The following is a 13007-nucleotide window of genomic DNA, read 5'->3' on the forward strand; positions in this document are numbered from 1 at the left end:
GAAATACAAAAAATATAGTAAATGCCTCCAACTCAATGTATTATTTTATTCTATTTTGAATATTATAAATTATTTAACATAATAAATGGTCTAATCGGTAATTTTCACAAAACGCAAGATATAATAATATTTACTTAATATTACATTTTGAACAAATAATATATCTCTAAAACTCATTACAATAATATATTTTGTTGACAATTTCATATTAATGCTACATTTTGAAAAAAAAAAATATTTATCTTTAAAGAACTCTAATAATGTACATGTCATTTTTATTTTAAAATGTTAGCAATTGTAAACATTTTAAAAAAGTATTAAAATAATGGGTTCCTGCTATAAGCTAAGCATCATCAAGATCAAAGATAACTTGAGCAATGTTCTCACAAGAATCAGCACGACTTACGACTCTGCAGCGTGACTTACGATTATGAAGGATAGATTGCTTAGTATCTTTATACTTGAGTGATACCTAACTCATAACAGTAATATCTATTAAGTATGACCCATAATGCACACTATCACTATCTCAGAAATCTCTTAAAGAAAATTTAAAAGAACATTTTGAGAGAAGAACACTAGAAATTTATTTAGTAGAAAGTTTTCTGATGTCCTTACAATGAAAAGGATGGCTCTATATATAGCCATTTACATGAAGTACAATACAAAATAGGAAACTTCCTAAAAATTTCCTACAAGCAAACAAGCACACAAAAGGACACTCTGACAACAAAAGGACAAACCAACAAAATGACAAGCGGAGAAAAAGACAGTCTGACAACAAATGGACAAACTGACTAACTGACAAACATAGAAAATGCCAAACGATAAGAAAAAATTCCTACAAACATCATGACTATAAGGAATTTTTGTTGGAAATTATTTTACCAGGATCTTAGATCTACTCACAAGTATGTTTATTAACATCCTAAATATGAACTTTCTAAAACGATGAAATAAACACATATAAAGTTTAAGAAACCTTACATTGGGTGCAGCGGAATATAATGACTCCTTCCGTTCAGATATCTAGCCCTTGATTCCTTTCTGTAGCAGAGCATTATCAATATCTGAACCTGGATCTCTTTCTCTGAATCTTTGATGCTGATGATCTTTCTTCACGATCTTCCTCACTATGATTGAGGTATCACTTGATGTGTGTGGGCACTACTCATACACTAAGGATTTCGAAATTATCAAGGAAGAAGAGAGAGAGTGGTCAGCTAAAGATAGGGAGAGAGAAGGCTCAGTTTTTCTGAATAGAAAAAGTCAGAAGAAAAGTGTAGAAATTTAAGTGTAAATTTCCTGAAGCCTTCACTATCTATTTATAGCATTCCACTAGGGTTAGGTTTGAATTATTTGGCATTAAAATAATGAAAAAATCAGTTTAAATTTCCTACAAAAGTGGCTGGCCCTACACTTAGTGGATTGGGCCTTGCTTTTTGCAATTTTGCAATTTTAACACCTTTTGTATCTGATTTTCTTAAAAATGCCAATTTCCTAATTCAACCATTTAAATGCCAATTCTAACTATTTAATAACTATAAATAATTATTAAATAATATTGTCATTTATCATATTTATTAATTGAACCATACAAAGTATCATAATTAACAAATATGCCCCTATAAACTCTTTCTTTACAATTTCGCCCTTACTTAGTGAAAAATTCACAAATAGACATAGTCTAATTTGAGAATTATAATTGATTAATCAAAACCAATTACATGAGTCTTACAAGCAATATTATCTCAACTAGTGGGGGGACCATGGGTCTATATAACCGAGCTTCCAATAAGTAGATCAAGAATTTAGCACTAAAATTCACTAACTTATTAATTCTTTGTTGAATCCACGCATAGAACTTAGAATTGCACTCTCAGTATATAGAATGCTCTATATGTTCCACCATATAGACGCATCATTAGTTATCCATTGTTATAATCCTAATTTGATCAATGATCCTCTATATGAATGATCTACACTGTAAAGGGATTAAATTACCGTTACACCCTACAATGTATTTATTCCTTAAAACACTTGACTCCGTATAAATGATATTTCAGCTTATGTGAAATGAGTACTCCACCATTTATGTTCGTTTGGTCAAGCTCGAAGGAGATCATCCTTTGCTTACTATTCGCCATATAGAAGCTATAGATTCCATGTTTATGATAGCGCTCCCACTCAATTGAACTACCGTGTTCCCAAAATGTACGTATCACCCTGACCTAAAAGTAGGCTTAACTAACAAATCAAAGAACACGAATAGCCTCTCGAGATTGAGCCTAATCATATCAGGATTAAGATCATTTGATCTAGGATCAACTAGGCGATATTGACTTGAATAGATTTTACGGTAAGTTTAATTAAATCTAAGTCAAAGTTCAATATCGGTCCCTTCCGATGCATACTCCATGCATCCAACCTGAGCTTTACTTTAACCAATGCTCTGGAAAGAACATAGCACTTCTCCAAATGCAAGTAAACTCTGTTGTAGATTATCATATCAGTAAAACCCTATGTCTGATAAATCTAGGAAACTTTATTCACATAGTCATGTTTACTTTCCAATGTGTTGACGGCACAATAAACAGGATCAAGTATGTGAAAAGGGTTTCTAATGAATTTATACATTATGTACATATAATCATGAAATAAATCATGTGAACCATGCAACATTAAATGTTATTTCTGATCTATATTAATAAGTAAATCTGATTATATTGAAATGAGTTTTATTTAGGGCATAAAACCCAACAAACTCCCACTTGCACTAATATAAAACAAAAAGTGCGTTTCAAATAATCTCAACACCTTGATATACAAATCAAGTGTAGTAGTAGTAAACTCCTCGTAATAGGATCTGAAAGGTTGAATTAACCACAACCTTTTCTCCACCATTACTCTTCCTTAATCACAAAATCATTGATAATGTGAAATTCCTCTCTATATGTCTTACTCTCTTAGGATACTGGATTCTATACCTTTGGCAACTACTTTTGGTTAATCAGGAAATTAACACTAGTAGTTTAAGGCAATTTGGAATGGTGCCAAAGATGTATAGAACTTTCCTTAGACTGAATAAGTACCTTTCCTGCAACTTTAACATTCAGTCCCTCTCTCGGTAGACCTAGAGACTTCGGATAGGTTTTTACACTTCTCCAAAATCACTATTCCACCCCCGTAGTAACCACCATCTTATCAGAAAGATTTACTAGCACAAAGGCAAATTTCGAAATCTGATATGGTGTAGTCTAAGAGTTTTAAACACACCCTTATAGACTAACATATAGTTCCTCTTCTTAATCTTAAAATTTACTTGATTGTCTTCCAATGTTCTTCTCTTGGATTAATCTGATACCTACTCATTACTCCCACTCAACAGCAGGTGTCTGGTCTAAGGCATACAAAAGCATATCTAAGACCTCTCACCGTTGATATAAGAAATTCTTTCATGGCTTTATCTTTTCTGGAATAGTTGAGACTTTTCCTTAGATAAATAAAATCTATGTCTAAGAAGTTGTGAAGCTTCTATAGATTGCCATTAGAAAGAAAATGCATCAGCATCTTACTAAAGTAAGTTGCTTGCATTAGAGTAAGTAATTACCAGGTATACCACAAGCCATAGGTTTAGATAAACTCAAACCTATAATACTAGGAACAGGAAGTTTTGTTAAGTCCATTGAATGGACTTATTAACTAAACTTTCCTTTTATGTCCTTGTAATAGAAAACTTTAGGTTACTCCATGTGAATGGATTAAACCATAGTTCTATTGGCTTTCTTCTTAGTTTCTTATCTTGACAATCCATTACTTGTTTAAACTCACAATGGATTTTAATCACTAGTGTCTCCCAAGTCATAAGAAGGTGAGTTCCTAGAAACTCTCCCACTACGACAAGGCACCGTGAATTATGTCTAAGAAAACTAAATGGTATTGATCTCTTCGGTTGTGACAAGACAACAGAGGCAGTGGGATCATCATATGTTATATAAGATGATTGAACACTTTTGGAATCAAGAAATAAATATCTCCTTTATTTGCTACTTGTTTTTCAGACTTAGTCATTTTCTTAGAAAAATAGTATTTGTTTGAACAAACACTTTCTTATCTATTGACAATGGGATGGTCCACCCCTAATCACTTAGAATAGCTAAGAAACCATGGTTAACAGTTCTAGCTTTTCTTAAGATTTTGATTAGGTCATCCATGAATCTAGTAATGATTTACATTAAGTATACAACCATTACATCATTCTGAAATTGTATTACCATAGTAGGATTTAGGCAACGACTAGTAACTAATCATCAACATGCAACTCGAAATTTCTGGGGAGGTAAGTTTGGATATAATTCAAAAATCAATTTAATGATCTTTGAACTGCATATCTACTAACTATTTCTCCACCCCTATCAGTTCGCAAGATCTTTAACCACTTACCTTAATGGTTTTAACCATTGCTAGAAATTAATGAAATTTTTCAAACATTTCAAATTTCTTTGCTAAAAGGTATAATCTAGAGTTATCGTCTTAAGAATACAACGAAAAACTCATATCCACCCCTGAATGTACATCCATCTACGAATGAGATGAACTACTTTCAGTGGATATAGGCATATTATCTCTTTGCAGAGATTGATCATGTCAAATTCACTATGAACAAGATACAAATGCCATAGATTAAAAAAAATGTGGTAGTGTCTTTTGATGACATAGGTTTAGTTACATCAAAGAGTTCTTAGAATAGTGCAAGTGGATCCTGGTCACAGAATACCTAACTCATATTCCATACAGTTTGAATCCATTAATAAAAGATGGACATTTAAACACTTGAGAAAGTGTAACTGTATTGTATCTGGAATTAGAAATATAAGAAAATTTCTGTTTGGATTTTAAAATTAAAGTCAAAGACTTAAATTCAACCAAATATAATGAGTAATTCTTTCTTGGACCACCACTACTAATACAAACTCTAAGTCAGATTTGCCCATACAAGTAGGAGATTTCTAAGATTGAGGATTTATATCAATTGGGAATAGAATTTGGGGATTATAATCATATACATCATTTAATTTCTTAAGAGAAAATATAATGACATGAAATGATTTATAGACCATTCATCCAATGATATGTTTTGAAGCTAATTCGAAATGAATAAGCTAAGAGCAATTAGGATAATTTCGTTTATAAATAAGAATCCAACGATGCTTCGATTAGCGAAAGACAAAGTAATCTTATTTATGTAATCTTCTTGTTTCATATATAAAAATACTAGTCTAAGGTGTCATCAATTGATGAACAGCTAGATGTCGCATATACAATATTTATCTTTCGAGATCTAACACTATTATGTATGTCTAATGGTGAAAATCCACTAGGGATTTATCTCATTAGATAAACAAACATGTTAGACCAACAATGAAGATTCGAAATTAAACTACAACTTAATAACAGAAAATAACATGGTTCAATATAAATTCATACACAATTCAGAAATTATAAACATATAGCAAGTAGGAATGACAAGTGAAAATACTAAAACTTATAATCTTAAATAATTTCCAAGGTTTTCAACAAACTGATATCAGTGTCCCGTTTAGGCGAGAGTCAAAGCTACCATTCATTGAATAGAGTTGTCAGCTCGTCTAAAATGTTAAACATTCTAGCAACCTTTTATTCGATCAAGATTGGAATTCAGCGTTGTCCCGTTTAGGCGAGAGTCAAGGCAATTCTATCTTATGAGCTTCCACCATTGTTTCACAATTTGCAAGTCAAGTATGGTCGCCACCATTAGGGTGATCCATACCATACAAAACACTTACAAACTACTTATCATGCGAGGTTAAACGGTGCGAAATTGCTAATGAACGTTCCTCCATTAGGGAGGATTACTCACTAAAACAAACGCGGTGTAAAACCCACAATGGAGATCGAATGTCTTATTAATAAAGCTCATTATTTAAAAAGAGTTGTATTTTCTTTGATTCTCTTTATTTATTCTATTTATTTTAAATATATATTTATTTAATTAAAATTTCCAATTTAGAATGAAAAATTCTAAATATAAATTTTAATTTAATATTTATAAATTTTACTTAGATGGATATGAAAATAATATGAATTATTTCCATCTTAGTAATAATTTCCAATAAATATTTAGAAAAAATATTTAAGTTGTTACAAAATTAATTTAAATTAATTTACAACTCAAATTTAATTTTCTATAAATATATATTGCATTTCGAAAAATTAAAGTATATAAGAATACAATTTTCGAAAAATGCATATTAAAATAAAAAATAAATCCTGGAAAAATTATTCTAATTTAATGTTGGCCCAAAATTAATTAATAAAATTAATTTACAACAAAAAATATAATTTTCCTATTTAATTAAATATATAAGAAAAATTTCAAATATTTAAGTATGATGATGAAAATCAACTTAAATATTAATTTTCTATTTAATTAAATACACTAGAAAAATACTTCAAGCAAAAATATCACCTATCTAGATTTTCCTTTGACTAATTAATTTAATTTCTAATAATATACTTTAATTCAATTTATTTTAAATTAATCAATAAATGAAAAAATCATTGATTTAAGTTGATCCAAGAATTAATTAAAATAAATAATTAATTTACAACTTAATCTATTTTTCAAGATAAAATTCGAAATTCTAGCATTTAAGAAATGAAATTTCAAAAATTGATTAATAAAATAAAGAAAAAATATATTTTGAAAATTATTTAAATTTAGTTGAAAAAATAAATTTCAACTAAAAATAGTTTTCTATTTAATTAAATGTCATGAAAAAGAAATATTTAAGTATCATGATAAAAATCAACTTAGATATTTAATTTTCAAATCAATTAAATGTATTAAATTCAAGAAATAAATAATTAAGTGTAGAGAAGGCTTAATTATTAATCTCTAGTTTAATACTAGGAAAAATATACTTAAATTCAATTGTACCAAAATTAATTAATAAATAATTAATTTCACAATGTATAATATTTCCTATTTAATATTAGAAATAATAAGTAGTCTAGAAATAACTATCTAGAAAATATCTTATTTGACTAAGTATCTTTTCCACAAAATTTGAAAAAATATCTAATTTAAGTTGTATTAGAAAAAATCTAGAACTTAAATATTTTTCAAATTTAAATTTAATTAAATATCAAAAATTAAGTTGTAACCACTTAATTTGAAAATATTCCATTTTAAGTCAATATTCGAAAAGATATTAACTTAAAAAATATCTAAATAATCTTAATAACCAATGCCTAAAATTCCTCAACTTAATTTTGAAATTTGAAATTCAAAAGATATTCAGATTTAAGTTGGTTAGTTGTAGATAACTAAATATCAACTTAAATAAGAATATTTAATGAAAAATTTAAATTAAGTTCCAGAAAGAATCTAGATGGTTATAATTCTATATTTAATTAAATACAAGAAAATACATATAGTTTAGCTTAGAATAAAGAATTCTTTAAACTATAATTTTCTTAAATTAATTTCAAAATAAATAAAATTAATTATGTTGCTAATCAATTTTATTAGGTTAAACTAGTGTAATTAACCTAGTACAGTCATTCAAATCAGGCAAATGGGCCTTCACAATTGGGGTAGTTTGTGTGAGGGGGTGCTGGGTTCAGTATGTCGTACCCACTTCTATGGCTCCCAACTCTCACACAAGGCCCAAAAGAGAGGAATTTAACCTTAATAAGAACAACTGTTATTAATTGAATAGGCCCAAAAACTAAATGGGCCTAAATAAATTCTATCAATAACTATGATAATTTATTTTAGCAACATTAACCTATATGCATCTATAATAAAATTAAACACATAGGCTCACACAGGCACACTTTGGATGGGTCCTATCATGTTGCTAGGTCATACACAGATGAAAGAAGATTGTAAATATACCTGTTACAAATTATTATCTTGACCAAGGGAGCCATCAGATCATTAGATCTGGCAAAAAGTAACCATGGCTATTTGCAATCAAGTAATAATAGGTTTTAAAAACTTACACATAAGCTAAAACACATACTCCTGCAACAAGGTTAGCTGGATAGTTGGATGTAGGATTTATTTAATTTTAAATTAAATAATTAATTTCGAAATATTATTAAAAAAGATTTTCGAAAAAAAATAAAAAAAATTTAAAAAAAATTTCGAAAATTAATTAAATATTTAAATTTAAAATTAAACCTACAATTTTAAAAAATTAGGTTTCAACCAACCTAAATATCTTTTCAAAAATTTGCTAACTACTTTTAAATTTTAAATATTATTTTACAAATAAAAATTAAATAAAAAAATAGAAAAGATAAATAAAATATCTTTTCAGATTTTTAAATTTAATTCAAATAAATAAAATAACAAAATTTAAAAAATTAGCAAAATATCTTATATCTATTTAAAATTACATGATTATAAATATCTTATTTTAAATTTAAATATGGTCAAAATATCTAAAAAGATTTAATTAAAAAATCTTAAAAGATAAGATATTATTAAAAAAAATATCTTAAAAGATAAGATATTTTTAAAATATCTTAAAAGATAGAAAATGCTATCTTACACAAATAGGACAGTCTGACAACAAATGGACAAACTGACTAACTGACAAACATAGAAAATGCCAAACGATAAGAAAAAATTCCTACAAACATCATGATTATAAGGAATTTTTCCACTTATTGCTATCTTACACAAATAGGAGATATGGAATTCTTTCGTTCTTCTTATTAGTGGTCGATAATTGGCTCGTGATCAGCATTATAGTCTGAGTCATAATTGGGGTCTTCTTGAAGTGGGTGCCAACCTGATGGTTCATCTTCTTCATCACTTCCAGCTGGTGGACATGCATCATAATCAGAATAGACGATCTCCCATTCCAATCCATTGTACTGAAAGAGATAGGGATCCTGGTTGATTTCTTGGTCCATGTATGGATCTTGTGAATCTTCAAAAATGCTTGTCTTACGGAGTAGGACCCCCACAGTGTCTGTTTCTTTGAATAGTGATGAGTTTGTCTTTTTTGCTTTAGGGGCTTGGACCTGATTGTGACTATTCTCGGAGATTTGGAACTTTTCTAGAGCCCTTGCTATGCGTCGTGAATAATCTGAGGGGAACTTTTCCCATGGGGCATCATCTTCTATTCTTGGCCAAATTTCTGGTGGAATAGTCTGATTTTTCTCAAATATAATCTTTTGGAGATCTCTGTACTCTGCATCTTGCTCTCTGAAAGGTGCTTCTTGGGATCCGTATAGTTCAAAAGTGGGATTGCAAACTATTTTCTTGTTCTCGTCCAATTTTGCATTAAGACTGATAAAGAAGACCGTATAGCAATCCATCATGTTGGCTACATGTGGTCCTGATGGATAAACAAAGACGTGTCGATTGTTGCGAACCTTTTCCCATTCATCCCAGAGTATTTTTTGCCACTCCTCTAGAGGAGCGTACCAAGACAAAATGTCCATTTGGATTTCGTAGGCTGGTTTATTTTTTTTCTTGTTCGAGGAACGATCGTATAGCAGTGTGAAGAGCCATAGTTTGGACTTCGATAGCCATTGTACAGAGGCATGTTAGGTACCAAAAAAGATGGGCTATGGACTTTGGAGTGAAAAGTGCAGTCCGAAAGGGGACGAGATGGGCAAAAGGATACTTTGGGTGAATCAAAAAATCGTATTGAAAATAGGGTCCAAGTTTGGAGAGAATCTGTTCGTGAGTATAAATAGCCCTGTGAGAGGCTTTTTCCTTTGCTGACCTTTTGGATTTAGAAAGGATGAGCTTTGCATCTCGGGGAAAAGAGCAGGGAAATGAGCAATTCTTTTGCGATGATGATGATGATGCCATGATATATATGTATGGAATGGTATGGGACGAGTTGTGGCTGATTAAAGGGATGGTTTTGAGTGGGTGTGAGGAGACCATATTTATAGACTTAGGTCTAGATAAGAGGTCGGCCAAGATATTTTCTTTTCCGGGAAGGTGTTTTCTTTCAAAAGAGTAATGATCAAACCATGTTGCCAATCTCAAAAGTTGAGTATTGGTTGTCTTATTCTTTTTTAGGCCTATCATTCCCTTTGATGCAGCAAAATCGGTTTCCACTAAAAAATGATGGCCGATGAGGTGGAACTCAAATTTTGTTATTCCCATCTTGATTGCAATCAGTTCTTTGAGCGTTGAATGATAATGGAGTTGGGAATCTTTGAAGTGTCCACTCTTGTATCCACATATTCGTCTTTTTCCTTGTTCATCTTGCTCTAGAAGGACAGCACCCCAATGTTGGTCACTAGCGTCTGTTTGAAGAACACGTTTTCCGTCAGAAGGAATCTGTAGAGGTGGTAAATTTTGCATGATTTCTTTCAGTTTTTTGACTGCCACCGTTTGGTCATGTGACCATTCTGGACTATTCTTTTTGAGCATATCGCTGAGTGGCCTTGTCAGTACAGATAGTCGGGGAACAAAGTCTCGTAAGTAATTGATGATGCCCAAGAATTGTTGCACCTGAACTTTTGTGAGATTTTCATCTGGGAATTTGAGTAGTTCATGGGCTATATGTGGTTATTGTCCTTTGGATAATTTCATCCCAAGGAATTCTATTTGCGTCTGTCCAATAATCATTTTCTTTTCAGACAACATGATACCATGGGCTCTAGTGATAGAAGCAAACTGGGCCAATAACGCTTGATGGGCTTTTGCATCAGGAGAAAAGAGCAAAATATCGTCAATATAGATGAGAGCCTTTTCCAATATTGGGCCATATATTTTGGTCATAGCCTTTTGGAATAGGGAAGGGGCAGTTTTGAGCCCGAAGGGTAGGACGGTCCACTGGAAATGATTATTTGGAATGCAAAAGGCTGTTTTGGGTCGATCATCTAGTTTGATGCCTAATTGCCAAAATCCTGCTTTTAGGTCAAATTTTGAAAAAATATGGGCTTTGGATAAATTGGCAAACAATGAATTCTTATTTGGTATTGGGAATTTATCATCTACTAAGAACTCATTCAGGGGCTTGTAATTTATGACCAACCTTTGCTTTCCTCGAGCTTGCTCTGATCGATTATTGACATAAAATGCATGACATGCCCATGGAGAGGAAGTTGACTCTATTAAACCCTGCTGCTCTAGCTCTTTGCACTCATTGGACGCCATATGTTGGTGTTCTGGATTCATGCCTGGGTGACTAGCCTTTTTAGGGTTGATATCTTCATTAAGCTTAAAAGGAAGGCTTATGAAGAACTGTTGATTTTTCCAAAGAGGATGGTCACATTTCTTCAGGAATTCTGCATGATTATTGGCACATGAGACTTCGATGAGCTCTTTCCTTATCTGATGAAATGGGTCATGGGGTATTAAGAAATAGTTTGGTATTGTTTCCCATGGAGCAAAATGTCGTTTGTAACCAAGTCCACTAGGGAGAATACGCAAACCCTTCTTCTTTGTATAAAGATCGAATCCAACAATTAGGTCTTTTCCGGGCAATTTTGATCCAATGACTCTGTGAGTAACAGAACACCCTGGGAAGAACTGCAATCGAATCGGTTTGCTGATGAGTTCTGTGCAAAAAATACCTCCATTTGCAGCATGGAAGTATTGTTTCTCTTTCTTCCAATATTCTTTCGGAAGAATATCAGGGTTCATTATTGTGTATGATGCTCCCGTGTCAAAGAATCCGGCCACTTTTATCGGCTTGGCATATTTTGTCGGAAGAACTCGCACAGTGAGGACAGGGGATGGCTGCATTGTGTGAATAGTGGACATTTGATAGCATTCTGGAGTGTCTGAATCACTCCATTGTTCGAATGCACAAAGGGAGTCTGAGTTGAATTCATCATCGGTGGAGAAGATTGACTCTATGTCGTTCTCTTTAAGAGACATCCCGATCGTTTGTTGAATATGTGATATGAGCTTGACTGTTTTTCCTTTTGGGCACTGTTTTGCATAATGCCCCTTTTTTCCACACACAAAACATCGATCAGATTTTTTGCGAAAGTCACGCTTCTTTCGTAAAAATTTTATTTTACGTCCCTTGTGTTTCGAGAACTTGAATGTCTTGAACTTGGTTTTTTTCTTTGGGGTTTTGCAGGAACACGAAGATTCAGAAGGGCATTTGATGAGTAAATCTCGTCTGCTACAAACTTTGCCTAGTTTTTTGGATTGCTTCATAAATTCCTGGAGAAATTTCTATAGGGAGCACATTTTTTCAAGGGCCTTTAAGACTAGTTGGAAAATTTCTCCAATTGTAGCATCCGTTAGGCTTTTCCCTGATCCAGAGAGTAGCCTGAAAGTTTCTTCGCCAAGAGGCTCTGGAATAGAGGAAAGGAAGGCTTGCTTTAGATTTGGATCATCAATTCCACCTATTTGGTAGAATCGTTTAGTCATTCTTTTGTAATGCTTTTCTAAGTCTCTTTTGTCCATTGAACAACACTTGAGCTTGAAAAACTCTGCTCTAAGTCTTTCAGTTACTTGTGCATCTTGGCCACAAAATTCGACATAGAGATGGCTTAGGGCATTTGCGACAGATGGGAGTTGCAGGAAAGTCATCTGTCTATATTCACCTAAGCTTGTCCACCAATCTTGCAAAGTTCCAGTGAATCTTGAGACAAAATTCAAGAGGATCGTCCCCGTCTGTGCCTGTGGTTTTTGTGTCTCCAAGCTAAGCCAAGCTTGAAATTCTTGGAATCTCTCTCGCCATTTAGATGGGGGAATGTCATCAAGAGTAAAAGATGATGAGCCCTCACCACGTCCAACTCCAGGAAGACGACTGAAGAAAAAATTGGAAAGAAGCGACAAAACCATCGGTCTATTAGGCCAACCATCGGGAAAATTCGACTACATAGTCAAATACTCTGCACCAAAGAGCTACAATCAGCCTATGCCAGAACCTACCGGATGGGATTCAGACGATGCTTCACAAGATTCACAGCCTAAGATAGTTTTGCCTTGTTACAAACGACAAGCAAAATGGATGAAGAAG

Source organism: Cannabis sativa, chromosome 6, assembly GCF_029168945.1.
Source record: "Cannabis sativa cultivar Pink pepper isolate KNU-18-1 chromosome 6, ASM2916894v1, whole genome shotgun sequence".
Classification (NCBI taxonomy): domain Eukaryota; kingdom Viridiplantae; phylum Streptophyta; class Magnoliopsida; order Rosales; family Cannabaceae; genus Cannabis; species Cannabis sativa.